The sequence below is a fragment of the Echeneis naucrates genome, chromosome 13 (genome assembly GCF_900963305.1).
Source record: "Echeneis naucrates chromosome 13, fEcheNa1.1, whole genome shotgun sequence".
NCBI lineage: Eukaryota > Metazoa > Chordata > Actinopteri > Carangiformes > Echeneidae > Echeneis > Echeneis naucrates.
This window is the reverse complement of record NC_042523.1, coordinates 20032900-20057471: the sequence shown is the minus strand read 5'-3', so window position 1 is coordinate 20057471 and position 24572 is coordinate 20032900. Positions and strand designations below refer to the sequence as shown.

The 24572-nt window shown below is 40.1% G+C and overlaps 1 protein-coding gene across 3 annotated transcripts in view; it reads left to right on the top strand.

Moving 5' to 3' along the window:
* Positions 1-10872: 10872 nt before the first annotated feature.
* The window catches only part of b3gat1a (beta-1,3-glucuronyltransferase 1 (glucuronosyltransferase P) a), a 67077-nt gene continuing 53377 nt past the window's right edge, over positions 10873-24572 (top strand). For 2 of the 3 annotated variants that reach the window (XM_029517459.1, XM_029517457.1), the window contains exon 1: positions 10873-10993. The gene's annotated coding sequence lies outside the window, so the exon portion shown is untranslated. The remainder of the gene's footprint in view (positions 10994-24572) is intronic. The other variant, XM_029517458.1, reaches the window with a different exon arrangement.

Here is a 24572-nt window from a genome sequence, read left to right as displayed (position 1 = left end):
CTGCAATTATAGCAGCCAAATGTAGTTTTAATATTCCATTCACCCAGCTATCCATTAATTATACAGATTATTTGTCAAGGTGGCGGGGGCCTTAATCCACTTCCAGCTGATAGTGGGCAAATGGGCAAGTATATCTGACTGGTGAATGCCAGTTTGTGGCACGCACAAACACCTGTTATTCAAGCTCAATTATGCATTACATTAGGCCTTTTAAATAAAATTTTAAATGTAAGATTTATGCTGTTTCCTCCTGTGTAGTTGTCACAGGGAATCAGATTTGAAACATATTTATTTATAAAGTAGTTAACATGGAAGTCTATGACTCCCTTTCGAAGGCACCTTCAAGTGGTCATTGGAGGAACTGAAATTTTTTGGCAAATCAGAATCAGAACACGTAGGTGGATAAAACGAAGCAAGCACTGGAAATACTGATGATCAGTCAACAAATATAAATAGAACTTTTAAAATATGTTTATCACAATACAAAAAAAATATATAAAAATATATAGGCTATTACAAAAAATACAAAAACAGTGTGTACACTGCACTACGAAAGGGGAAAAGTGCCTAAGTTCATCTGGGGTGGGGGTAGCATGTTTCCAAAGCAAGAAATTCAGTGGAAAATGTCATACTTCAATGTATACACACACAGCACAGAGGTGGCAGTTGCTATTGTGCATTCAACGTTTATGTTATTCAGCTGCTGAATTACCATGACTCCCACCGCTAAGCAACTATTTGTACCACTGAGCAGTTCAGTTCAGTTCAATATACCAGTGTCAATGAAAACATGAGAAGTGTAGTGTACATTTTTGGCTTCTCAGGGGACACTGCAGCTTAAGGCAGTGTTCATGCTCCACTGACATCAAACTGCAAACTCTTTGAAAGAGTGTACAACTGATTGGTGTGTAAAACCTTAAATAAAATGAGTCAGCTAAAGCCAGAGAAACGTAGGCATTGAGATTACATTTAGAGGTAAATAAATAAATAAATAAATAAATAAAACTGGGCTTTTTATCAGAAAGAAACAGATTTAAATTCGCTGTCCACCTGGGAAAACAAGCATTTTAAGAAATATACAGCCTCCCTGTCTCCTGTGTACTGCTGAGGTGCCCTTGATCATGACACACACTGTTCCTCTGCTCCGGTGGAACTGCTGAGTGGCAAACTATGGAAGAATGTGGGCACTGGGCAACTTCCAAACACAGTGTTGCCCTGAATACACCAGGAAGAGTGATTTCATGATCACGTGGCTCTGGTAAAGGTCAAAGAGAAGTCAACCATTGAATTTATTTATTCATGACCTGTCACATGTGTATGATGTAATGATTTTTATATTCAAACGCTTCTTAATGGGACACTTGCTCAATCAGTGTGTCTTAAAAACAACCTGCCTTCTTTCCACAGACTTTATGTAAGACTTGGCTCTGTGTCAATAACGTATCATATTTAATGTAGAGTCAGATGCATCATTTATTTAAGTGCTGAAACATTAATGTCTCCCCTTGAACAATTGATCCTCTCATCAATAAAGTGGATTGAATTACCAATTTAACCTTGCCATGAGTAAAAACAAACTCAGCAACACACCAATTCCCATCCGCAGTTTGCACACATTCACATCACTGTAATATATTCATATAGAAGGATAGCAGTAGTTTCTTTGTGCACAAACTCTTTTTATTCCTGCCCATGCGGAAAACTGGCTTTCTAAAAATAGGTTCAACTTCCAAGGTCATTTTGCAATAATACTGCACAAATCTCAAACTATTAAGGGTCAGTGGGGGATTAGCGTTCAGAAGAGTTCAGGTAGAGTCCTTCTCTCAGAGTTTGGGGATGCACATAATTCCTCATCTGTCCAACTTGCATTTCCAACATCAGCATTTATTGAGGATCTGATGTGTGTTGCGCTTTGATCTCCTGATGAAACAAAAAGCTGCTCTTGGTGTTCAATATTTCATATTCTGTTTATGCATTTATTTGTGTGTGTGTGTGTGTGTATGTGCATATATGAAAGGCTCGAAGGGGGAAGGAGAGGCAAAAAAAAAAAAAAAAAAAAAAGTGCACTGTGCCATTGTCTGTTTGAAGTCAGCGCTTCATTGATTACCTCACCGGTGTCAAGGTAGCTGAGGATTTTCCTTTTACTGCATCTTCTCACAGAGCTTTCTTTGGGCCTCTGAGTGAACCCCAGGAACCTCATCGATAAATTTGAAACAATCCTGCCCCGCAAGCAAATCACTGCCCTGCGAGGCATAACTGCAAACGCATTTGAACTTCCAGGCTGAATGTTATTTTATGCTGCTGTTAGCAGTGATGAAAATAATAAACATTCATATACTGCGGGCTGCATTATTGAGAGCTGAATCATAGAATGAGGAGTTGAGATATACAATAAACATAAATATCTTAAACAGACTCATGTGAAAATCAAATTTAGTCACTAAATTGGTAACAATTACCTCTTAATCAAATGCTATTTCTCTAATAAACCCTCCAAATCTCCGAATGATAAAAAAGAATAGATGTTTTTGACACAACAAGCTAGAAAAATGTAATTTTTAAAAATGAATTTGAAGGCAGGTATATCAAAGTATAGCTTTCCTGACAAATTCTAATATAATAAAAGTGCTGCCTTTGGATTCATCTATTGGTTGTTATGCAGTGAAAATATGACACTAAAGAGATATTGCTCTCTCAGAACAGAGCATTCTGTTTGATTTTTTAGATATGGAAAGCAGGCAGGGTCAGTGAATAGATCATCTAATGTATACAGCAAATATGCTGCCGAGTTCAGTTTTGACGTACTTTGCCTATTTACAGCTCCACTTCCAAAGCGCCAGTCATGGACAATCATTATTCTCTTGGACGCAAACCATTTGCTAATGCATAGTGATGAAATTATTCAGTGGGTAGAAACAACATGATCATGTCCCATATCACCACCTGAAGTCACACCTTTCATTACTTCTGAACTCTCATACATCAGCTCCCACATCACACAACACCTGTATATAATTCCAGGAGGTGTCGGTGAAGCAGATTAAATATGTGCATTTTTCTCGCATCGTTAACAATGTGACATGAAAAAATAAATAATAATAAATAAAACAACATGCTTGCAGGCCAGCAAAAGGTAATTGGGATAAGAAGAAATTAAAGACAACAAGACAACATTTATGATGTAGTTGAGCAAACCCATCTCTATTGCCATGCCATACCCATTTTTCCACCGAAGATATTTTCACATGCACACAAACTATTTGTTGCCTTAATTTTTAAATATGGTGCAGCCCACTATGTCATGCAAAGCACAAATGAAGCTTAGCTAGTTTTCACACAAAAAAAAAGACCATCCTCATTACTAAGTTACACAAATAAAACAAACACAAAATCCTGCCCATAATAGTTTCTGATTTATGGAAAATAAAACAGTGTAAGCATGTGCAGACAAACCTGTCAGAGAGAGGGAAGGGAGGTTAAGTAAAGTGTCAACGTACAGAGTTGGCTTTGAAATGTGGTTGGATGTAAAATGTTTAACTGTACTCTTGCAATAATTAACTTGAGTACAAACACCAACCTGGCGCATTCTGTTAACACAATTTTTTTGAAAATTAGTCAAAGTCAAAAATCACACATTAAGTGAGAGTTTCTGAGTGTCTTTTTGTGCAGTTACTTGAATCTGACGACATTTAATTTCAAACAACTCAAACAGCTTTATCACTTAGATCAAAAGGTATTTTCTTCAAGATCACCGGGAAACGTAGATTTTTAATAATTCATCGAATCCAATTAATCAAAGTTAACATTAAACCCACGATAGCGGCTGCATCAGCACTATCATAGAAAGAATGGATGAATGGAGATCAATGGAGACAATCTGATGAATGTATTTTGCATGAAAATATGAACTCATGCTCTACTGCGCATTTTAGTTACTTGAAATATCTGCTCTGTTTTATAATGCACTGGTTAAAACTATCAGTCATGTGATGCTGTAATGTACTAGCCTCCAAGTCTTTGACCTGAAGGTGATATGACCACAGAAAATATGGGCACATTGAAAAAATATCCCCACGACACATTATCCAACTGTAACAGAGTGACTGAAGTGGTTCAGTGTGAAAAGCAGCCAAAATCACAACCCTTAAGTTTAAGCACAGAAACATGCTGTCTTGAAAAATAAACTTATGTGGGCAAAACAAGGCATGTTTTTTGGTAGGTACAAGAATAACAGTGTTCTTATCTGGACTAGCGCGTGTCAGGAGCTCAGTTGTCTTACAGATGCAGGAGTGTCAGTCTGGGATTTGCAGCTGTCTACGCTCTGCCCTTGAATCGCAGGCATCAGCCAGCTGTTTGTTGATCCGTCTGAGTTGCTTCTATGCCGTGGACCCTGTCCAACTGATGGTCTAATTCAATGTAAATACAGTCCCTCCTCGGCCTCCCTGCTGTTGCCAAGGACAGCTGTTCATCGGGTGGACTTGGCCTCCTGCCACTCCCCTCTGAGCTTTTGAACACTCTTGAATACTGTAAATTACATTTCTCCCATGAATGGAACTATTAAAGATTGATTAAGGTAATTTTCAAAGGCACTCCTCTTTTCATTTCTTTTCTCCATTCAGCAGACAGGCTGTTAATGTTTACTCATGGCATGACATGCACCAATATCACTGTTTCAGGGAAGGGTTAGTTGTTCGTCTCGAGATGAGAATGTATGTTTGCTTGTTTTTTTATATTCCAGTGGCATACTGTTTTTTGAGTCAGTGCATAAAGTGGCATGCGTGCACCCTAAGCTAATGCTGCCAAGGGACAATTTCATAACCACCCACCCAGCTGACATCATTTCCTACATTACAGTGAGGTAAATATGACGTGAACCATCCATCTGCCCACAAATGCACTACACCCGTCTAGACAAGTAATATGAAAATGGCTCAACAAGCTCAACTCAGAAATAGGTTATAAACTAGACATTTCACTTTCAATAGTCTACTTTCATTTGCTTTTTTCACTGTGGAAACTTAACTACATAAAGGTCAGAGCAGCTGTGCCTTTTACAGACACCACTAATATTTTAGTTAAATTATAAGGTTTATTCTAATTTCCACAGCTGTTTTCTAATTCTGGCCCGGAGAAGGCTGATCATTTGTTACCAGGAAATGGGGCCACAGCACCTTGGCTATCAGTCTTGGGGACTACCTGTGGGGGTCACTTAGCAACACACTCACCTCCAAGTAATGATAAAGTCCAAGGCCAGAGACATGGGGAAGCTATAATGCCGACTGTTACATCCTCCCATGGATCACTTTAATGCTCTCCATAACCATCACATACAAGCTCAGGTCATTCATCCACAGCAGTGAGAGTTTATTGTGGAGACATGTATGAGTCAGACATTTTGGACAGCAGTGACAAGCTGCCACACTCTCTCTAAACATACTGTCTTCGCAAAAATGCACACTGTGCCATTCAGACCTCCTTCTCTTTCTTCTCTTAAATAATTGAACTCATTTTCACCCCATAAATCTTCAGTCAATATCACCAATCCATACTCAATCCCCATATTGACAGATATAAAATTACCCTCGGTGTGGCACTTCAGCCAAGGTGCCTCCCGTTTCTCATGATCAGCTTTGAGATGCAGGGTTCAATGAAGTTAAATTACCACCTGGGGTAAAATCCTTTGATTGGACAAAGACACATTTGTCTACCTAACGTCTCATGGTTGACATCAAAGCACTCAGCCATGAGATGAAACTGCTCTGGTTGTGAGAAAACCCGCATCTGAGGAAGGCTACAAGACATTTCTGCTGCATTGATGGCTCCCAGGAAGACAATGGTACCCGTGATTCTTAAATGGAAGCAGTTTAGAGCAGCCAGGACTCTTCCTAGACCTGTCCGCTCAACAAAAATGACCATTAAGCCCAGGTTACAGAAGAATCTTTCAGAGGGACAACCTTCACTGCAACGGTCTGATGTGTATGCCAAAGAGGTCAAAGGGAAGATATCTCCTCAGTAAAAGATAAACCAAGGTTGCTTTAAATTTGCAAAATCCATTTAAAAAACAAGATTAAAGAGATAGAAATAAATTTTCAGCATCATGTTCAGAAGAAAGCAGGTACTCAACTGGCCTACACCCCCTTGATGGGAAGAGTCTGGTGAAGTATTTCAGAGGCAGGGAAAGGGAAACTGGCTGAGGTTTATTAAAACTAGCTCCAGTTGACTCAGGACGTCAGACAGGGCCATTCACCCTACAGCAAGACAATGACCAATAGTGTGAATGTCCTTGAGTGGGATAGCCAGATCCGGAACTTAAACCCAATCAAATATCCCCGGAGAGACCTGAAAATTGTGGTCAACCAAAAGACTCCATTCAGAGCCTGAGAGCATCTGCAGAGAAGAATGGCAGAAAATCCTCAACTCCACGTGTGTAAACTTGTTGAGTTGTACCCAAAAAGTGCAGAGGGTGTAATCGCTCCCATAGAGGCTGCAGCTAAGCCTTCAGTAAAGGTATGTAAAGCATTATGTCAGCAGGATATTCCATTCATCCTCTACCGCTTTTTCCGTTTTCTGGGTCGTGGGGCCTCTGGAGCCAATCCCAGCTCACATCGAGGGCAGGGTACACCCTCAACAGGCCGCCAGTCCATCAAAGGGCCAACACACAAAGACAAACAGAGACGAACAACCACTTGTGTTTGCATTCACACCTACAGTTAATTTAGAGCCACCACTTAACCTATACATGCATGTCTTTGGAGGGTGAGAGGAAACCCATGCAGACATGGGGAGAACATGCAAACTCCGCACAGAAAGAACCCAGGCCAGGAACTGAACCCGCAACCTTCTTATTGTGCTGCTTTGTCATAATTCGTTATCAAGTAAACCTTGAGGGACAGAAATTGATTTTAAGTTTTAAGATTTTTCAACAACAAAACATGCAAAAGGGGAATACTTTCTGAATGCACTGTTGGCACTTTCTTGTAGCAATAGCATAGTTGTGTCTGACACAGCCCTGACACTCGTCTTTTTCTATTTTCACTCTGTCATTCATCTTCCTACGTAAGTGCGTGCCGCTAGCCCATTCTACAAGAACTGAAAAACACAATTGTGCAAAGGTGTTGCACACTGTGGATTGACTTCAACTTATTCATTTACTAAAAAGAGAACGCTGGGAAAAATGATTGCTGTAATTGTTTAAACTGTGTTCGTCTTCCTCACTCAGAGGCAAGGAATGTTTCCTTCTAGGTTGCTTTAGGTTTGCAGCATCTGATGGAGTTTGGTATCTTTTCACTTGTTTAGACAAAAGGCAGGACCTCGTAGATAAAATCTTCATTTTGAGTGCAGTCACATTTAATTCTTATTTCTTGCATGAGTAGCATGGTTAAAAATGAAATCAACCACCATTGATGATTGGTTGAGCCAGGAAATAAATATTGAAAATGGATATAGTAACAAAATCCAGACTGTATATATATATATATAAAATCACAGCAGCAGAGAAAAAGTAGCTTCTGCCTTTGAATATTTCAGAACACATTTGTCAAATGAATTTTGGTTGCTGGCATTGTTGGTAACATTAATCTGTGTCTGTCACACCAATAACACTTCTTAAATGCACATACATACATATGCAGAGTGAGACAGACTTTTATTTCAGAATTGATTTTCTTTGAATGGGAGTAGATAACTCCACTTATCATCCACCAAAGAAATTTGTGGAACATTTCCCATAGTTTGGTTCGTTTTGTCAGTCAAAGTAGAAATTACACTGTCTGGATGTATCTCCAAGCTGCAGAATCTGTCTGAGCATGAGCTATCCATGGACCCCCAATGAGGCCAGTGGGGCCTACCCATCGGGCTTGGCTCCAGCACTGGCAGCATGTCGGGGCCCCTTCCATCTGCTGCCCTTGTCCTGTGTGTGTGTGTGTATCTGTGAATGTATGTGTGCGTCTGTGTATCTGTGTCTATCATCTGATGAACACCAATGCCTCTCTGTTTCCCTCTTATACAGCCAAAAACATGCACCAGATGGCTTGTGGGACAAAAAAGAAAATCCTTCTGGAGGCACCACCCACAGTTATCGCAGGACTTTGAAGAAAGATTTAAGACGAGTTTGACACACTTTAACGCACACACACACAAATTTAAATAAAATCCACATATTTAAAATATGTGTGTGTGCCTATGTGTAATTTTTGTAATTGCTGTAAATACATAGTATATTAGGATGAAGAATGTGTGTGTTGTCATATTGTGTTCTCAAGAGCTGATTCAAGTTTATTCAAAGTCCAGCGTGTTTTAAAGGATTCACACTGACTGTCTATTTGGAGTCCCCTGACCTGGATATGACTGTATGAAAACTCCACGCTTGGGAGCAAAGACACTCACATTCATTGTTCAGGGGCTGCCACAAAAAATAAATTATTTGATTTGATGATAATTTTGGGAAATATTTTTCCTCTGTCCCTGGCAAAGAGGCTTATTCTCTTACATCTATTTTGAATATAATTCTACAGCCAGCAGTTGGTAAGCTTAGCTGTTTAGTGGTTAGTTTGTGCGCTGTTAGACATTTTTCACAATCTGCAGTTTAAAAACAAAACAGGTTTTGAGGGAATAGCAATACACTAGACTCCATATGCGAGTGCAATTGCATCTACTTTGTTATGCTTAAATCAAAAACAAAGACTGAAATCCACAGAATTTTTATGAATCTGAATTAAGTCCTCAAGTTTAATAACTGATTTACTACGTATATTAGAACAACCCTTATGTTCTTGTTTGTCTTCTGTATTTCAGATTCAAAAGATGCAAACAACTTCAAATACCTAATGTGATTACTGCGAGTCAAATATGATTTAGATGATTTCAAACATTTCCTTGACCCTCAGATGGCCCCCTTTTTTCTGTTCTTTTTTTTTTCTTCCCATTCACGATCAAACCGCCCTGGATGATGCATCCTTTTCAGTAAATTGTTCAGTTGAACTGACTTGTCACACACTCACGGTTTTTGATTTAGCATCTCAAGTCCGAAGCACCCGGGTCGACCGAGCTCAAAATACTTCATAACACTTTGCAGCGAAATGTGGCACACAGTTGCCAGATCATCTGAGGACTTTTCTTCAGGTTATCTGAGCTTGCACACACCATCAAATTAATGGCTGCACTCTTAACAGCAATTTACTGATTTCATTTCCCTCTTGGCTGCTGCCGGCTCTTCTCAGCATACCATGAGGGCAAAATGCAAAATAGTCTGCGAGCTTTAAATACACCCGTTATAATTAAAAACAAAAATGTGTAGAAGTGCCTGTAGAGATAAATCATTTACATGCATGTGATACACTCCACAAAGTTTTGTCTTCTCTCTCCCTCTCCACGGTCTTGTCTATCTATGGTCTGTCTAACAGGGCCACCTCTTCCTGTTCCAGTCTTCCTGACTGAGCTCCTTGGTGAGCCAGGTCCGGTCTCCTGACTCTGAGGAGGTAAGCCGGCTGTACATGACGTTTTTTTGATCCTCACAGCAGACGCTGTCTCACCTCCCCAACAGTCAGGCTCTTTATTCAGTGACGCCTGAAATTAGATGGTGCACTTTTTGGTGGATGGAAATGCTGTGGTGGAATTGGCATCAGGGCAGCCTCTGCCAGTCAGTGACTCTACAGTCGCATCTGGACAAAGAGGTATTGGTGAGTTTCTGTTATGCACAGATAAATAACTGTTTTCTCTGTGCATGCAAGATTTTGTTCATTCCACCCAGTTTCCTCAATATGTTTCTGCATGTGTGCTATTGTGCATTCAACCGTGCATAATGGAAAGCTTTATCTGTGACACAATTGCAGCTCTTCCAGAATTAATTCACCACTGCCAAAACCAGCATATGTTTCTACAGTGTTTCTGCATACATCCAAGCTGTTGTCTGTAAATGTCTTCGTCAGATATGAAGCATCTGTCCAGCTGTCCAGTGAGGTCTGTGTGCATCTCTGAATTGCAAAAAATAAATAAATAAATAAATAAATAAATAAAAATGAGACATAGAAGGGGTGAAGCTTGTACAGTATGCCAGTGAATAAGGCACAATTAACTGACTGTACAGGGAACAAAGACCTCTGATCTCTGAACCAGACTCTCACACTCTTTCGTTTTTTGTTTTTCTTCTATCATCATCTTCTTCTTCAACACGTTTATCTTCTTGTCCCTCCTTTGTCCCCTCTCCCAGTCCCTGAGTGACTCCCTCATTTCCTTCTCCCTCTCTTTCTCTCTCCCTCTCTCGTTCCATCCCCCTCTCTCCTTTCAGTGCTGCAGCCCACCCTGCTCCAAGCTTTAATGGTACATGCCATTAGAAAGCCCATCTCTGGAAGGGAGGAGGGGAGGAGGGGAAGGTGGTCTCAATCTCAGCTAAGAGGCTACTTTAGTTCCCCCACAACATAAGCACATTCACAGATGTCTCTGCACGCGTAGAGCTGCGCGTCTCACCCGACACGACAGAGCAGCCTGCCTGCCTGAACCAACAAGCCCTGGACAGGGAGAAACAGAGAGGAGAAGAGAGATACAGAGAGGTGGAGAGGAGAAGGCAGGGAAGGATAGCAAGGGAGAGATGAGGTGAAGAGCCACGGAGCAAAACACATACATTGCTGCCACGCTGACGTCTCCCCCTCATGCATCTGTTTCAGCGTGTGTGAGCACAAGAAGAACAGAAAAGGACTTGAGGAAAATAAATCCTTGGAGCTCGTGTCCTCTCTTTGCTCTATATCCCCCTCTTCTTTTCTTTTTTTTTTTTTTTTTTTGTATCTCATCATCCAAGGCATGAAGGCGGGTGTCAGCTGGCACGGCAGAATAAAAGAAGGGGATGCTTTGAATGCTGCCTCTCTTTCGACAAGGGACAAGGAAGAGGAAGGGGGGGACAACACGCAGCAGGGACAAAAACAGAATTTCTAGAATGAATGGGAGTCCTTCTGCTGCATGCCCTGGGAATAGCTGTCTCGCACTGAAGTCTCTGAATGAGGTAAAGATGATGATACCACTTTATTTTCCTTTTTTCCTCCCTTATCTGTGCCTGATTGGCCGGCAGGGTCAGATTTAGGTCTGAGAGGCACTTGAAAGTGTGCACGAGCTTGACAAAGATGAGCCAATTTTGATGCCGATCAGGTTTGGAACAGCAGTAAGGAGATTGCCATCTTTGTCCTTTTTTGGGTTGCTGTGTACAGCATCACGGTGGAAGTGAGAGAGAATATCTATGCATGTTGCATGCCGCAGAGAGGCAGTGAAAGCTAGGTGAGGCGGGGGGGGTAGAATAAGAGTCAGTGGTTCCTGATGAAAAGAATTGCTGATAATCCTCATGATCATTTGGGTGCTGAGCAAGCTGAAGAGCTGGGAAATTCTCTTCAATTGACCAGCAGACCTACTACTGCACAAGGTCCAATGAGAATTTAAATACAGCTCATTGAAGCAATTATAATTCACTTTTTCATAGTTTGTCTATGGTGCATATTAAAAATTCTGTGGAATAAATTAAATATATATGAGGATGAATGTAAAACAAAATGCTGTGCGTGTTTTTTCTAAAGTAAAGTCTGACAGAGCATTTCTACTGGTGACCCTGGGGAGCCGTGCAGTACCATCCAGACAGAAAACAACAACAACTTGCCCACAAAAAAAAAAAAAAAAAAAAAAAAAAAATGAACGGGGCACTAGCTTGAGAAAATGGAAGCTTGAGTCGGAGTTAAGTGGGCTGTATGCTCCAATTCTGGACACCTAGTTTGAAAACACCCAGTTTTGTGAGAGAGCAGTGGTGGAGCTCGTTCTCCTGACCAGCACAGGTGCATCAAACACTTTACTCCTCACCCCTGGGGTGTAAAATACACAGTGCATTGTATCAACGCATACAACTGTCCGATGCTGACAGAATGATGTTGTATTTCTGTGGTTATGATCTTTTCTGTGTCTTTAGTACAACGAGAGAGAGAGAGAGAGAGGAAAAAAAAAAGACTGTACCAGTAATTTATTGGGACAGTCTCAGCGTGTGAAACAGGAACTGGCAGTAATAACACCCCAGGTTTCAGCCTTTATTTATAAGAATTTCTGTAGTTAGCAGGGACTGAGTGGTTTCAGTGGAAAATGGTGCACATTGTGGTCACAGTTCCAAAGGAAGGTCTGGGCTTGAGTCCTAAGCTCTTATTTATGTGTCAAGACACATCAACCTGACGCTCCCTGGAAGTTCTGACTGGTCCAGCTGCAGCATGCTGACACCCATCATGACATCAGACAGATGGACAAATATGTTTTCATTCACACACATTTTTATAATCGAGCCACTGTGCCTGAGAAAGAAGCATCCAAAGAGAGGGAAATGTGTTGTCATTTCCTGAAATTATTAGTATTAAAACACTATATTGTAAATGAGCCTCTGCTGACTTTCAGGGCTGTGTACCTTTTAGTCCACATTAAGAAATAAAATACAGAGCAAGCTATGTATCTTATAGTCTGTATACTACTGATATCTATATGGCGGTGACAACACCTGGCATCCATTCCTCAGCCTGCACAGTGCGCTCCCTCGCAATGAAGCCGTGTTTGTTCCCAGCTGCTTCTCACATGGGTGTTAGCATGCGTCTGCACTCTTGACCACGTACATATTTAGTTTCTGCTCAGTCCTGCACTGTAAGCAAATACCATACAGATTTCATTTATGGAAGTGACAGCTTGTCATTTCATTTTGTGTTCACAATTGTCCCCTCTCGCTTTGGCCACACATACAACACAAAGTGCTGAATGGCCAAAAACTACACAACTAATGTAGCTGCATTTCTGCCAATTTAAATCCTGGGTTACAGCATTGAATATAGTATAAAGGTATGTAGATAAAGATATGTATTAACACCTTAAGCAAGGCATATTTCTAACATATTAATTGTGATTTTTTTCCCCCCTTGCAATGGCTAAAACCTATTTAACACATAACTATTAAAACTGTAAACAAAAAAAAAAATTATCAGTTTATCAAGTTGGGGTTATGTTACATGACATATGTGACTCCTCACCATCAATGACTATAATCATCATCATCATCATCATCATCAATCGTTTATTGTGAAGCAGTACCAGGTATATAACTGCCTAGAATATAAAATATTGATTGTAAGGCTAAAAAAAAAAAAAAAAAAAAAACTAACAAAAAAACAGTGAATGTCAGTGTAATACACACATACAAGACAGGAGTGTGTGCTTACTTTATCCCATAGAAATGCGTGTGTTGCATCTTGTCCATATGTCAAGTGCACTTATTTATCACTGGTAGCCCAGCTGCATTTCACACATCATTGCACAGTGGTACAACATGTATGAGGCCTGATAAGATCAAGGGATTAGACCATGCACAAATGTTTTGAAAGGCATCGTCAAGACTGCGAAGGTTTCGAAACAGAGGGCAACACGTGGGTAAGAGTGAAGCATGTGTACCTACACTGAAGAGTGTAGAGACAGATTTTTCATCCTCATTCCCTGGGCAAAATTTGTTTATGTTTGATGTGTGTTCAGTGCGCACTGTAGGTTGCTGAGATTCTCTGCAAAGGCAGTTATGGAACTGTCTCGCATTATGCAACAAAGAATTAAAGCAGAAGAAACGAAAACAAATAATCTTATTCACCAGATATATGTGAATAGTTCGGTATATGCCTCGGTGCATAATGCTTCAGGTCATCTTACATACACATTGTATGCATGCTGTAAGCACACATACAGTTCTCAGATATTACAATTGCAAATCTAGACCTTGGAAAAAGCACACTCAAGCTGAAGAACTGCTTCATCCACTGAAAATAAAATGAAGAACAGAGTGGCAAATCCACTGCAGGAATTGGAATTCATTAGCAGGACAAGTTAATGCTGATGGGATATTTTTTGCTAGATGATCACGAGGATCAACCATGGTTTTACCGATCTGTACTTGCAGTTCCAAGGTGATGGCAGACAAGTGTAGGAAGAAAGTATCCTGTTGATGCAGGTATGACACAGTTTCTGAAAAAATAGCCTGTTTGTAATTTGCATTTTAATGCCACTGCTGAAGGCTCTCAGTTTTTCTTGTTGTCTGCTCCCATTCCTGTGAACATGATAGTAACACCTTAAGGGTATCCTCTCGCATCTTACATAAACGTTCACGTGGAGTCAAGGATGAACTAAATTAACTTTGGTGATTACAGGGAAAAAGTCAAGGTCACTGTAACTTCCCAAAACACATTTCAGCAACAACTCAAGAATTCATGTGCTAATTTCTGACAAACACATACTACCTTTTAATTACATTTCTTTAGAGTCTTCAGTAAGTACAAATAAGGAGTGAGGAAAGGCACAAATGTAAGCTTCAGCTTGAGTGGTTGGCTGTGACAAACAGAAGTTATTATAGTTGTACTTTTGGAAAACGCCGCTCTTCACTCTTTTGACATCAACAAGAAGTGGTCATTAGTTAGGCATGGTAAGGTATTGGCTTATTCAAATTTGTGAACAAGTAAAAAATAAAATAAAGACTCAGCATGTCAGTTCTACCTATTTTACCCCAAACATATCACTTAAAACAGAAAAGCGGCTATTTTACTTGCACTGTATTTCCTACATTTTAATCGGTATCATTTACAGTAAAATCAAGTGAGAAAAGTGCTTTGAAACATAAAAACCAAAGTGTACTTTGGTGGTTACAAAACAAAAAGGTTGTATGTCAACAATAGTATGATTTGACAGTGTCAAAAACAGCAGTTTGAAGCATACTGGCCACATGCCATTTTTTAATGAACTGCTTAGAGGCAAAGTAGCAGCAAAATGAAGTCGAAGAGCAATCTGTTGGGCCTTGCAGCATTGCTGTTGTACCTCCATGGATTACGCTCCATGGGGCACTTAAAATCTGTCTGGCTGCCCATTAAGACAGCCACTATCCTGGCTCATTAATGTCCTGCAGCGGAATTAGAATAAACTGTGCTCTACAGAGTCACGCTGGCAAAGGTTTTCCGCCTTCTCTCCAGCAGCTTTTCTCCCTCCAGGGACAGCAGTTGTTTGCCTGAGGTACATCAGAGCAGCTTGGAGTGACCGGGATCATAGAATAATTAGATGTTCAATTCCTCCAGACTGCCTTAGCTGTTGAATTCATCCCGACTTGTTTCAGCAATATCAGCAAAGGTTGCCAAATACAATCACCGTGCAGGACATTACAGCTCACTTAAAAAGAAAAACTGGTTTGAAAACCGTAGATTAAAAGAGGAGGGGGATTGAGGGGGCAGTGCCGAAGCAAAAAGAGTCAGAATTGACTGCTTGAAAATCAAAGAAATGGCATCGCCCCTCTATTGTGCTGTATCCAGGAAAAACCTTTTAAGTGAAGATCTGTTGTGTTGATTTTCTCTCCTACAGGCAGGGATGACCAGCAATTTTTATAATGCTGTAGGAGCTAGAGGTCAAAATCTTTAAGAGCTCACATTATTATTACCTCAAATTATTGTTAACAGCAAGAGAAGAGTCACTTGGACTTTTGATTGGTGTTGATGGTGAATAAGTTGTTCTGAGTATCAGTAAGACAAACAGCATTATTTTACTGCTGAGGCTTGTAAAGCTGTTTACTAGTTCAATCAGAAACCTGGCACAATTACAATAAATCCCCCCACCCCCTCCCCCTTTTCTTAGAAATGTCTTTTTTTTTTTTTTTTTTTTAAATCTCATTATGTGTATTTGTGGTTACTCCCAGTCCCCAAGGGCAGCCCTGTTATGTTATGAAAAGAAAGCCCGTATTAGGGACAGCTGGCAGTGTGGTATCAGTTGTGTTCATATTCATCAAGCCTGCTAGAGATTAGGAGACGGGGCAGAGATGCTACTGGGGGCGTATAGTATGCAATGTCTACAGTATTTACAGGCACAGACAATAAGCAAAGCCCCTGACCCAGCCCTCAAGCTTTAACTCCCCCACCATCAAACCATATTTTGTTGCCACACACACAGTGACCAAGAGTGGAGTTGAAATAATTTCTTTTCGCTTTCCAGTTTTCCATCCAGTTTCAGATTTTTATTTGTTTCAATTACATAACATAGTAGAGAGAGAACAGGAAAAGCCCTGCTCTGTCCTCCATGACAAAATGAGCTTACCCTATAATCAGTGCAGTGGAGATAGCACAGCTTGGGTCTTTAGTAGAGTATTTGGCTCGGGGAGAGGGGAGATTGCATTAAGCCAAGTGTGAGGCTGCAGTATACTACTGTACGTTCTGCCTAACAGTAGGTGTGTGAGGTCAGGAAGCAGAGATGATCATTTCACATAATGACAGAGGGGTTTTGCCTGCCATCATCCGATCCATACAAGTGTGAAAAGGCCTGACAGTGGCAGCGAAAACAGTGGGCAAGGTCCGTGGTAGTTAAAACGGGGTAAAACAGTTAGGATGTTATGAATCTCTGCTGTATGATAATTCTGGCAGCAAGTTGTACACATCTTTTATGTTTTTCCACTTCCTTTCAGAGATCATAGTACCTCTATAATTGCTCAAAGATTAGACAACAGCGATAGAACGCACACAGCACAAAAAAATCCCAGTTTTGAGGCACAAACAAGCTCTCTCAATTACCCTCTTGAGAAAATCCTGGAGGCTTTGTCGTAAATCCCTCAGCTGTAATGAGGCCTAAGTGTCAGTTCTCCTCAGTAGTGAGAAAGGACCACCTAATGAACACGCTGGGAGGTTATTTCACTTGCACCTCAAAAGCTAGCCACATCATTACAAACTGATGCTTAATGTACAGATACAAAACATGGCCATCAACCGGGGGCTACAGAAGCTCAAGCCATTGTCCTTAATTGAACATCTGATTAATGAATCAAACGCTGGACAACCACAACTCTACCCCTTGTTTGAAAAGATCATATTGTAATTCTCCTTAGCAGTGAGCTTTACAGAGGGTGAACCACATGAACAATAAAGACACAGATGGGCGTTTATAGGCTAAAATCTCTCTAGCACTTCGTAAAATATATAGTAAAAGCTGTAACAGTAGACTTGGTGAAGTGGGCATGAAATGGATTTATTAAGAATACTCCCTTACTGTTCTAGCTTCTACACTTACTTCCCGCAATGCATGTTCAAATTATAAAATATTACCGATTGTGTTTATTCATTTTTTTCCTGTTTAAATCTATTTGATCCACTGATTATCTGGAGAAATTAGACCTTTGACTGGCTACACACTATAGAATAGCACCAAGATGAAAATTCTTATTCTGTAATGTACTATTTGGTTTTGTTCTTTGTGAAATGGAACCCGAGGCTGCTACAGTAATGTTAAGAACAAACTGACACATCTGCCAACATCTTTCTCTCAGTCATCTTTGGTAATACTATCATCTGCTGCAGGGGGATGCCATGCTGTGTTCAAGCTGCACTAGCTTGTGTTGGTGGAAATTTCACGGTTGGGATCTCATTTGGCCAAAGTCATCAACAAATTGTGCATGAACTTTCTTGACGGTATCAGCTTTCCATATTTTACCTTTCTTTACCATCAATTTTAGAGCTATATAGCAACACAGCTTTGTTGTTCCTGTGTATTGTTTTCATGTATTGGGATAAATACTTAGATCTGAGAGCAATGGAGAATATTGTAAGACACTCCTTACTATTAAGCACAGCTTTGATGTGATTTGAGAGTCCAGGTTCAGTCTGATTTTTGTTGACCTTGAGAAAAGAACCCATTTTTTTACAATAGGACATAAGTCGGATAAAACTTATATCTCCAGACTAGAGGGGAATACTTGGAGTGGCACCTGTGATTAAAAAATTTGCAGTATTTGGATGCAGAATGGTGTCGGATGTATTTCATTAATTCATTCATTCATTCATCTTCAACTGCTTATCTGCTTCTGGGTCGCAGGTGGTTTTAGAGTCACTTTAGTGTCAATTTAGAGTCACCAATTATGTCTGGGTTAATTGGTAATTTATTGTAATGGAATGTCTTTGGACGGTGGGAGGAAACCGGAGTACCCAGAGGAAACCCATGCAGGCAGGGGGAAAACATGCAAACTCAAACTACACACAGAAAGGCCCCAGGCCTGGGGAACGAACCCGCAACCTTCTTATCGTGGGGCATCACAATAACCACTAACCACTATGCCACCATGCTGCCTGGGTCGGACATAATTCTCTTGAAATTTCTGATGCCTGTTGTTGCAAAAATATGAGAGGTAATCGCACATTGGTTTAAACACAATCTGTCGTGAAAACTTGAGGCTCAAATGCATAAGTGTCCACTTCTTTGCATGATTTAAACAATGATACTGAATGACTTGTCAAGGACGTCCAGGGCATTAAAGTAGTTCATAGTGTGATCCAAACAACTGTGCGCAATCTATCCCTGCATCTCAAACTTGTAACCTGCAGTTCTGCAAACAGCCAATGAATCAATCAATTTCAATGCAAATCATCTCAATGTGCTTGCACTCACAGGATAAGGTCAAGACCTTAAAATATTATAGAGAGGAGCAAGGCAGAGAGAGCACGAAGGATAGAAGGTCCAGCAAGAGCTGTATTTACTGCTGTTTTCAAATACTCTGGGGCTGGATGTTACAATGGTAATAATAAGGGCGATACTAATACAGGTGTATTAGTGTTGTTAAAAATAATAGCTGCAATAATACGCAGCACCATTTAAAAGTAATAATGAAATGAGTAAGGACAATGAATGTCGAGTAATGGTCGCAGATCAGCTTCCCATAGCACCAGAGTCAGAGATACCAGAGGAATGACGACAGGGAGCGAGAGAGGAAAGGGAGAAGCAAACGTTAATGACATTCACTAGCATGATATAAATGCAATGGAGTCGGGGGGGTGGAGAGAGTGCTCAGTGCATGACAGGAGCTCACCCAACAGCTTCAGCCTATAGCAGCATAAATAAGGGATGGTTCAGCGCTCAGCTAAACAAGCCCTAACTATAGGCGTTGTCAGACAGGAAGGTTTTTTAGCCTAATTGTAAATGCAGAGAGGGTGTCTAATAGCTTGGCTTTCTATTCTTGGAAACACAAGTAGGCCTACATTTTGAGGGTGAAGTTCTTTTGGGATAATAAAGCACTATCAGGTGATATGCTGTAGCTTGGTCATGAAGGGTTTTGTATGTATGGAAAAATATTTGAAATTGTGTTTTATAGGGAACTCATGCAGAAAAGCTGATATGGTAGAAATGTGATTCTTTCTCTGTGGTAATAACAAGCTGCAGTAGTCTAGAATGAACCTGATGACTTTTGTCTGGAACAATAAAAGTGTGTTATCTGCATAGAAAAAAAACATCAGTCTGTGTCAGAGGTGCATGAGTTTTCCATATGAAAGAGTTGTGGTTAACATGGATGGACTGAAATCTTTCCAAAAAAAATTATTGTGTAATTACTTTAAACCTAATTACATGTTCCAGTCAAAAAAAAAATATGTATATAAAATGTTGGGGTTGTCAGATGATAACTTTGCTTTACTAAATATTTTTTGTTCTAAGCCCAATATCATTTACTAATCTACTATATGAAAACAATTAATAGCATGACTTTTTTTCATCCAGAGATTCTCAATATGCTAAATTAATTTTCTGCTATGCTGCAATCATCTTCATTACACAGTATGAAATAGGATTGGCACAGGGAAGGCTGTCTGGTTCTCCTATTTGGAGTTACTCGAGGTAATGTAGGCAGCAGTTGTGACTGTTTTGACTGAGTGAGATGGATAAACACTAATTTGCAGCAGGGAATTCTAGATTAAATATTAATGTGTGTTTTTTCTTCCATGTTATATTTACATTTGCAGACCAACAAAAGCAACACAGAATAGACTCAAATAAGAGCTAAGACAGAGGGAAATGTGTCAAAGCAAGGAGATGATTGCATTTCTATCCCGCTTCACCATTGTACAAGGTCATGTTTAGTATTTCCAAACTTCCAGCTTCTGTCAATGCCAGAGGTTGTTCTTATTGTCTTTCAGCTGCTCCTTTTAGGAGTTTCCACAGCAGAACACCATCCGCATAGTTTATTTGGCATAGGTTTTTACACCAGATGCCCTTTCTGGGTTCGCCAGGGATCGAAGTAACTCAGCAGGGATCAGTATTCAACATTCTCTACCACCAGTGCCACAGATGACAGAAATTTGTGAAATTAATTGCAACGACTCTGTAAGGTGAGTGACAGGACGGAGAGATAGACGAATGAGATGTGCAAAATCAGCCTCTGCATTTCTGCAGCGCTAAGCTGACAACCAATGTCAAACGAAGGAGTGAAAGATGACAGGCTTTAGTTAGCCTGTTGTTCTTGTCATTGCTTGCATGACATTTCATGTGCAGTAGGCTCCAATTATCTCTCACTCACAATGTTGCATCTCTGAGTCACACTGGCATTGCAGGGAAACTGTCCCTGGTTGCCTTACGAATGCGAGACACATCTCTAATATGTCATTAAAATTTGGATTTTAGCAGTCCTGTTAGTTCTGCTTTCGTACTGAGCAGAAATATTCTCTCTGAATTATTTCAGCACACGAGGTCAGGAAACCTTGTTGCTTGTTTGCACGTTGCTGTCAGAAATCCAGTTAAATGTTAAAATTGATTTAATGTCAAAGGTTTTTAAAGGACTAGGTGGCCAGTTGGAGCATCTAGCATGCACATTTATCGCCTTTCTGCTTTGAGCTCTAATTAATAGGTTTAGAATAGCAGTGAGCAGTGAGCCTGACCTTGCACCATCATTAATTTGTTAAGCTTCTAGGCTATCAAAAAATAATTACTGTGAACAAACTGTAAAATACAGATGCAAAATAACGATCTTAAACTGTTCATGCTCATAATAATTTCCGTAATTATTCCATAAGAGATATCTGTGAATCAAAGATTTCCAAGTTGTGAAAAAGGTTGACTCTAGTGATAGGGATTTTTTTTTTAGGCTTATTGGTGTATTGATTTTGATTCCACAACATGGGAAACTCTGACAGATGCCCACCCTCATTCTCCTAAACTTAAACCAGCAGGCTTGATTTGCAGTATACATATGTAGTCCTGAGGGCTGCAGCATGATTCCCCTCAGGCTACAGTTATTGAGCCTGTCTGTACCATGGCACTGAATATTATCACTTTGAAAATTATTAGGGCAGAAGTTGAGCAATGAATTGCACTTTCATAGTATGCTGTCTGTAGTTTGTATAGGCTGGGCATTCATGATTCCTTAAAGGATGTTCATTATGCTCACAACAAGGAAAATCTTTGTAATGTTCAAATTTGCTGCATTCAAGCTAATGCTGTGAATAGTTTCACAGTAAATTTATGATGCAAATATGTGCTATTTGATTAAAAAAAAAATAATAGACAGGGCAGCAAGACTGCAAAGCAATTTCAATTTGCACAAGTAATGAAATATAGTCTACAAACTATGCATTCAACATCATTTATTTTCTAGTGTTTTCTGCTGCTACGCCCTCAACCATCTGAGTAGTCCCATATTTCAGAAACCCTTGACCATGTTGAAGATGCTGAGGATTCATATCATGGCCTACGGCCATTTCAGACTTACGCTGATCCAACTAGTCCACGTCAGGTCAATGCACAATGGCACATTTATTAGCTATTGAGTGTTTGAAACATAGTAATTGGGCTGCAGCAAATATTTGAGTAATCATGTATTTTACTGAAAATTCCATCAATTAATCGGATAAAACATTTTTGTTTAGTTAAAGAGCAATTATAAATATACATGAGAAAATAAGAAATTTCACTTAATAATGGACACTTGGTTTCCTTTTAATCGTCGTCACATCTTTCCTCCATCTTCCCACTGCGAAAACCAAACTAAGCCCCCTTCTTCTTCTTCCTTTGCGTGCGTGACATCAGTGCGACATGACATTGTGCTACATTAAAAAAATTAAACAATTCCTTGAGGCAGAGGAAATTCCCCGATCATTTTTTGTAATCAAGGTACTCAAATTATTCAAGGGATTGTTTCAGCCCTACATGGTAATTTCTCTGTTAGCTGATTTCCTTTTATTTTTTATATTTTTTTACGTCAGACTAGTGCACTGAGGGACCTATTATATTGTCCTCTGTCAAAACCCTACTACAGTTTGAATGTATAAAACGATGAGAGACTTAAGTAAATATCTTGTTTATGTCTGCCTCATTTTTATGACGTTCAGAAGGAACCAGGCATAAGTATGTTGCCAGGGACACTTGTTCCAAATTGCCACTCTGAGATGTTGCTGAGCAGATGAAGTGGTGGTTTTGTTAAATGCCATGTAGGTATCTCAGACAGCGTAATAATTATTTGTGCTGGCGGTGACGCAGCGATGGGGCTGTTTGTCAAAAGTGCTGTGTGGTGATCAAAGTAGCTTGGTGAAATGGGCAAAGGCAGCAATTTCCTCTTGGCCTAAGGCGGAGTCCCTGCTTCAGCCAGCCACAATTTGACAGTGTCCAGTCCGCTCAAATCCGTGGTCCTCATCTACAAAGCCACTCCGGCCAATTCTGTAAAAAGTACATCTGATTTAAACCTGGACCGCCACAGTTCTTCCTGTTTTTGTATCATTAATGCCTCCCTCTCTGCTTCCAGTTTGGTGATATTACGGCATAAAATGTGAAGAAATGTCTGTTAGCTCAAGCTTTTTGGGATTTAATGAACAGAATCAAAGAAGACAAGAAAGCACATCACTGTGGAACTGCAAATACAGACACCATGAGCACCTAGTTAATTACTCTTCTGAGAGCTGGAGTGTGAACCCTTTGTAATTACAAGAGCAAGTGTGTGCGTATGTATACATATGTTTTGTGCATGCGTGTCTTTTGACTGCACAGACCCATCACGTAGCGTTACTGACACTGGATAATTTGACAAAATGCCAGGTTGTGCCAAGTTACATGCGACTGAGTGTAGCATCATCACTAAAGATAGCTGCAGACAGAGCAATGTTCACATTCAAGATAGGAGCCGAGTTATAATACACAGTGGGTTGAGGCACGAAACAAATGCCCTTGTGTGACTGATTACACGCTACAAGCTAATGAGATAAACAGAGCCTGAATCGATTCAGTCAAGGGAGGAATCATGCCAGAGGGTTATATGCAGCCGTGTGCAATGGCTTTATTGACATGCTCATATTCAAAGACCCAGTGAAAGAGACCAAGCTTGTGCTTTTGGCTGAGAACAGAGCTGTATCCTCTATCGCTTCATGTAGCAGCTTCACCCACCACTGCAATCAGGGTCAGTGCTTTTCAAATCAAACACTAGTGATGGGATCTGACAAGTTGGATACTTACTGCTTAGCAATCACTAAGAAAAATCTTCTTTCTTGTCAAAGACAAATGTGTAGCAAGCAGTCTTACATTAACAAACAGGTGTGGGAAAGCACCTTCAACTGTAGTTTTGTGACAAATAAATTACTGTACAAACGGGGATGACCATCAGTTCAGTTTAGGGACTCTTTGCTGAGGGTGCTGCAGTCCATCGCTCGCTGGCAGATGCTGACTGTCTGCCATAGCAATAAAACAATTAAAAACTTCATACCTCGCCAAGATGACTCGAAGAAGACAAGGAGGGATGGACGCCATGTGTGATGTTGAACCTGTCAGGTTAGACCAAGGGCTGAAAGAGCAAGCAAAGCACAGCAAATGTGGATTAGCTGCTTACTCTACTTATTTTTAATATTTCATTGAATGTAATATCTTTTTTTCCACCTACAATTTTTGAAAAAATGCTTCAGGGACTCGTTCCAAAAAATAAATAAAAAAAGAACTTTTTAAAAGAGTTGTCATTTTTCTGTTTTGATCATGTATCTTGATCCTATTTAGCACAGCAGAATTTTTGCACCAGGACTCACCAAAGCGAATCTTAAGCCCCCTGATGATCTCTGATAAGCATGACAGCAGGAAAATACAACCAGGCTCCTGCAAAGACATTCAGAGGAAGTATGTCTCATTGATTGCTCTATGATTGTGTCACTCAAATCTTGTGTGCACACCAAAGGACTCCTGGGGGTCAGTCATCAGTCATGGAAGAGAGAAAGGGAGAAATGTAATCGAGGAATATAGAGAATAGAGAATTTGGCTGCATTGACTGGCTGTTTTTAACACAGAGGACAAAGCGATGAAATTGTTATGCCATTTGTGTTCTACTCAATGTGTTTGATCATCAGCCTTTGGGCAGCAAGGCAACAGAGGAGCAGTGGGGTCGGCTCTGCAGACCATTTCAGAGAACTAAAAGTGGCCTCTTTTTTCATATGGTTCCAGATTTTCCCTATGAGAGTGACATTTTCTTTTGCTGAAAAGGATTAAGTGCGTGTGTGTGTGTGTGCGCACATACACCCACTGGGTATTCACATTTGTGCATATCTCACAATTTCTAAAATTAAAATGAGAAGATTTTATTCAATCAGATAGCAGGTTGGATATCTGAATGTAAATGGGGATTAATCGAAGTTTAATACTAAAAACAAATTAATTGTAAAAAGACACCAAATGTTTTCCCCCTTCAGTCTTTCATGAAACTGTAAACTTTTCATGAAGTGAGTTTTTAATTCAACAATAATCACAGAGAGAATAACATTATTTTCTTTAATTGTAAATGAGCATTT